Here is a 6,145-nt window from a genome sequence, read left to right on the forward strand (position 1 = left end):
CTGATGAGATGCAGAGAGGGAGGGCAGTGGGAGGGAGGACTGAGCAGGCCTATACTACTACCTTCCAACCTATACCTTTCGTGCATCCCTCTGTCTGTGAGCTGATGGTCTCTCCCTTTTTTCCCACTAATGACGGGAGGTCTCGCCTCGCTACATCCTCTCTGCACGTTGAGTGTTTAGGAAGGAGCAGAGAAGAGGAAGGAAGGAAGGAAGGAAGGAAGGAAGGAAGGAAGGAAGGAAGGAAACAAGGAAGAGAGAGAATGGGAGTGGGAGGAAGTGTGGGAACGAAAGGAGGAATGAGAGATGAGTGGGAAAAAAATGGAGGGATGGAAATGAAAGGAAAGATGAACAGAGGACTGGTTTGGGAGAGGGACACCCCGAAGGCTTGTAGACTGAATCAATGAAGTCTGTTATCTCAGAAAATATTTTTATGCATTGGAATCAAACGTGTGATATAAAATGAACAGAGCTTTCTCGTGAATTTGGGACGCTGTACGCTTTACCCTATAAGCCGCTGACTGCGTGTAACAGTATATTTGATGCAGATGCAAAGAGCTATGGGAGATGGTGAAGGACGGTGGTTAGGTCTCTGGCTGTCTGCCTTACTATGACATGTCACTTCTCACACAGCTGCTCCAACTAGCATCCATTCATTCTCGCTGGCCCCTTAGGAAGATGGTGTGTAGGTTTTGGACACAAGAAGCTCCTGTGACCCAATCATCACACAGAACATTGACACAGCAACCTTGGATTATGCTCAATAGCAGCATTTTGTAGCATTACAATTAGTCCTGTAGCAGATGGTTTAATCCATATCAACACAAGTACACATCCGCAACGTCGACTTATAACCTGGAGGAGCCAGGGGGGGTCTGAAAAAATCTGATGAATTCAACTGATTCGGGGTAAACGACAAAACTAATCACAATCTCTTCAAAGGCCTTATAGCTGAATATTTTAGTCGGTCTTTTTATGTCAAAGGTTCACATCTCTGTCTATAAGTCACATGTGAAGCTTCTTTATCTCTCCTTTCATCAACCCCTTTCTCTGTTGTTTATCTCCTCTATTATTTTTACAAGGCTTGGAAATTGACACACGCAACATATAAACCCATTATCCTGATCTGACTGTTCTGACTGTGGCCCCAGCGTCAGAGATCAAATAAAAAAATTAAATATAGGACCACATATCTAATGTTAAGTGTCCCAGATCCCACAAAATTGTGAAGAATTCACATAGATTTAAAATCAGGGATTGGGGTAAGTTTGTAAGTGCATCTACATAGAAATAGAAATGCATTTTACAGTCTTTCTCCCCATCTTCTGTCTCCTCCACTGCATCAAAAGCATCACTCAAACCTTTGGAGCTGAGTTACTTCCAAGCTTTCAAAAACAAACTTACAAACTCAATAGTAGAGGATCGTACCCACGTAACTACTGTACTGTTAAACACTCCCCTCTAAAAGTATCGAACATTTTTGCAGTGAGAACATTTGTGTTTGAAATCAAAAGATGAACATGGGACAATAGATCAACATTTCAGCTTTTATTTTCATGTATTTACATCTGGATCTGATACACAGCTTACAAGATAGCACCTTTTGTTTGGACAGTATTGGAACAGATAGACTTAATATTTAGTTGCAAATCCTTTGCTTGCAATAACTGTATCGAACGTATGACCCACTGACTTAACCAAACGTTAGTGATTCTTTTGTGATGCTTTTCCAGGCTTTTCACTCCCCCTCTTTCAGGAGTTGTTGGTTTTGCTGGGCTACTCCCTTCAATCTCCTCTTTAGCAGCTTTAGCTAAAATGCATGCTGCATAGGGTTTAAGTCTAAAACCTTCCAGTTCTTGCCGATGAACTCCTTCGTTGTTTTGACATTGTGTTTTGGCTCAATGTTTCTGTAGACTTGTGGTTTTTTTTGCAATTTTGCACCTGCCATCATGTGTTACATCATCAATGAAGATTAATGAGCCCGTCCCAGAAGAAGCCATGCAGCCCCAGCCATGACATTACCTCCACTGTTTCACAGATGAGCTTGTATGTTTGGGATCATGAGCAGATCCTCTCTTTCTCCAAACCTTATCCTTTCCATCACTTTGCTAAAGGTTCATCTTTGTCTGGTCAGTCCTTAAACATTGCTGAAGAATTTTTGAAGCTCCTCTCTGTACTTTTTGGCAAATTCCAGCCTGGCCTTCTTCTTGCTAATCAGTGGTTTGCATCTTCTGGTGTAGCTTCTGTACTTTTGTTTATGAAGCCTTCTGCGAACAGTAGATTGTGATACCTCATTCCTGCCCTCTGGAGGATGTTACGACGTTACTAACAATTGTTGGTCTTTCTTTACAGTTCAACTGCTGTGGTTTTCCTTCGTCTACCCGTTCTACATCTGTTACTTAGTAAACCAGTGGTTTGTTTCTTCTTCAGGACATTCCAACTGGTTGTACTGGCTATGGTCAATGTTTATTGATTCATTTTCCATCGTCTCTCAGCTTCACAATTGCTGTGTTGTTATGTTTGTTACACTTACAACTATAAATGCAGGCTGATAAGGCAGAACCCAAAGTCTGAAAATGAGCATAGACATTATTGATTGAATAATCAATGTCATAGGACACACCTGGGCAACGAAACAGACCTTTCAATCCCATGTTCCAATACTTTTGTTCACTTTTGTTCACACTTCTAAGTTGTGTATCCGATCCAGATGCAAATAATTGGAAATAAAAGCTGAAATGTTGATCTCGTCTCATATTAATTGTTTGATGTCAAACCCAAATGTTTTTAGTCTATAGCAAAAATTAAGCTTTGTGGGTTTCGCCTTTTCACTCCTGTGGTCACCACAACAGAACATGTACTGCATGTTGATTTGGCATGAGTTTTTACACAGGGTGCCCTTCCTGCCATAATCCACCCATTTTATCTGAGCCTGGTACCTGCACCAAGGTGGCCTTTGGTGGCTGGGATTTGATCCTGCGACTTTCTGTATCCCAACCTGATGCTCTACCCATAGAGCAACTGGGCACCCCTAGGGTCAAACCCCAGTTTCATGTGGAAAAGACCAAAAGCCATACATGTTAGGTTGTTTGGGCAAATGGTTGTCTGTCTGTGTATGTCTTTCTCCAGGGTGTACCCCACCTCTCGCCCAATGACAGCTGGGATAGGATCCAGCCCCTCCCCAACCCTGAGCAAATGAGTTAGAAATGGATGAATAGATGGATGGATGAATATTGGCGTGTAAAAATCCTAGATGCTCGATTTGAAGTTCAGCTGATCATCTTGACAATTTCTCTATCCATAAATACATTGAGTGGCTGCCATGCGATTGGCTGATCATAGATTTGTGTTGATGAACAGTAATTAACAGTTAGTTTAACACCAACACAAACCTGCTCTGGGTGTAAAAAATTAAGTTACATTGAATGTTGCTATGCAGAATCTTTGCAGAAGGTATGATGAATACAAGTTAAGCAACTAAACCCTTTGTTATTTTCAGGGAAAGCTACAAAAATGATCATATCCAGCTACTTCCAGTGTGATAGAAGTCTGTGGGGAGGGATTCATAAGCTATTTGACAATCCACTAAATGTTCCAGGCACCTTTATCCTTCATAGGCTGAGTTGATAATTTAGTCAGCGAAATGTCAGAACATAAAATTTGTCACTTATTATTGCTCCTTTACATGACCAGATTTAACAATTAATGTGACATACTGTATATTCCCATACAGTGTACAATATTCACCTTTTAGTAAAATTTGGCAGTCTACATTTTCTCTGGTGACTGATGATTTTGTTTTTTCTGCTACTCTGAAAAGACACCATGGTAATTTCATGCTTTTTGTCAGACTATATTGTAGCAGGGAGACTGGGGTCATAGCCAACTTAGCTACACATAACGGCCTACGTTAATACATGTAAGCACATTTTAATCTGCTGTAATTGACTGAGCTTTCCTTATGTTACAGTAGGCTGCTATAAATGCTTGAGTGGGATATGCTAATGTGGCTGTGTGTCAATGTGTGCTAGTGTTTGTGTGTGTCTGGGAGAGTGAAGTTTATGTGATGGATTGAATAATCACTGAACCATGAAGAAAGGTGAGCCAGAGGTGTGTGTGTGTGGGTGTGTGTGTGTGTGTGTGTGTTTTGGAAGTCTTGAGCAGTAGCCTTGTCTCTTTAGCTGGTTGGGACCATCTGAAAAGAATTACTATTACACAGATTTATCATCAGGAGTGGATGAAGTACTCAGATCCTTTACAGTATTATTACCACGCTGCAGGTATAATCTTATAAGTAAATAAGTAAAACTCCTACATTTAAAGTTTTACTTAAACAATTGATGCATTATAACTGTCATGTTGATCCTTGTTAGTTTTTTTTTTTGTCCTTTCGGCTTATCCTGTGAGTTCAGGGTCGCCACAGTAGTTCATTGTCCGCATGTTGATTTGGCACAGTTTTTATGCCAGATGCTGTTTCTGACACAACCCTCCAAGTTGATCCTTCTGATAATGGAACTTAATTTAACAACCTTAAAATTATGTTAGCCAAACACCCCACACTACTGGGTGACATATTTCCTTATTCCAAAACATGTTGTTGACATAGTTTTAAAAAATGTTGCCCCACATGCTCCAACTCAGAACAAAATTAAGTTATGGTGAATCTCATCAGTTTGGGAAATACTTTTTGGACAACAAAGGAGGTCTATGGCACACACAAAGAAGCTGATCCAGACTGATGGCTGACAGAAGATTCAGTGATAGTTTAGGTAGGTAAATCCACCTAAGTGTACTGCATTTAATAATAAGTTATCAGCCATGTATCTATGGTCTACTAGGCTCCACATGCTGGCAGGCTCAGTACATCTTTTTTGTCTCAGTTGCTTTATCATCTAAGGTAATAGTGGTCCACAAGTTGATTTAGCACAGGTTTTTAATGCCCTTCCAAATGCAACCCGGGGTCAGTTTGGGGGTTCTGAGTCTTGCCCAGAGATACTATGAAATGGTGGAGTGGGCGTGCAAACCACTGACTCTACTGTTCACCTTACCGACTGAACCACCGCCAACCTCCTATTAGACTCAGCAGGTCATTATCGTGTGATATTGTGGGCTTCAATGTTGCTTTGTTTTGGTGACATTTACACACAAAATGAGACAGTTAGCAAAGGTGGAGTTGGTTAAAGTTTGGAAACAACATTGATATTATTGGGTTATAACTGGTTGACACGAAATTGATCAATGTATTAAGAAAAGAGTTTAGGGTTAGGGAAAGACTGGCTGGTTAACAACAATGAATCAAGTAACATCACTGACTCGTGATATAAAACAAGAGATAAACTATGTGTCACATGTCTTGTTACCCAACCAGTCACCATGACCACTTCCCTCTAAAGCAGGGGTCTCAAACTCAAATTACCTGGGGGCCGCACAAGGCATCACGTATTCAACAAAAAAAAGCGTTAAAAAAATCTAATGTTCTCAAATGTCATTACAAATAATTCTTTAACTTTAGTGGGTTCTTCTTAACATGGCTTCTCTTGTCTACTTCTTGCTGCCAGAGACCTGGCAGCGCTTCCTCTCACATAGCTGAGTCACATTTGGCTTGAGGGAGGAACCAGTTGAGACCCTCAGTCTGGACCTGTACCTGGAGTTAGTGAAGTTCAAATTAAGAGAAAAACTTTTCGCACAAATATGTGCTCCCAAAAAGTCACATGGTCCACTTAAACATTCAGGAAAGCTTAGGGGAGCCAGGGGTCAATTCCTCAAAAAATTGCCCAAGCTTGTCTGCTTTTCCACTCACCTCCCTGAACTTGGCTTTGAGGTCAGAGTTGCACTGCAGGTCAATGAGCTCCATTTGAAGCACAGGAGGAGGATCTTCCACATTAAAGAAAAAGGGCTCATGTCTTTCATGATGAAATGAACATCATAACATTTGTAGATGATAGAAACTACCAGGATAGCGAGCGCAAAAAGGCGACTGCTACCGGGCTTTTCATTATCAGCTGGGAGAGTGGGACACCATTATTTATTTATTATATACAAACGATGGGATGCAGCCACGGAGACGTTGTTTACTTGCTTTTATTTTCTATAATACCCCATAACTGAGGTGGGTAAGCCCCCGATGAGGCACCAGACTGACTTCGAA

Source organism: Channa argus, chromosome 7 (assembly GCF_033026475.1).
Source record: "Channa argus isolate prfri chromosome 7, Channa argus male v1.0, whole genome shotgun sequence".
NCBI classification, from domain to species: domain Eukaryota; kingdom Metazoa; phylum Chordata; class Actinopteri; order Anabantiformes; family Channidae; genus Channa; species Channa argus.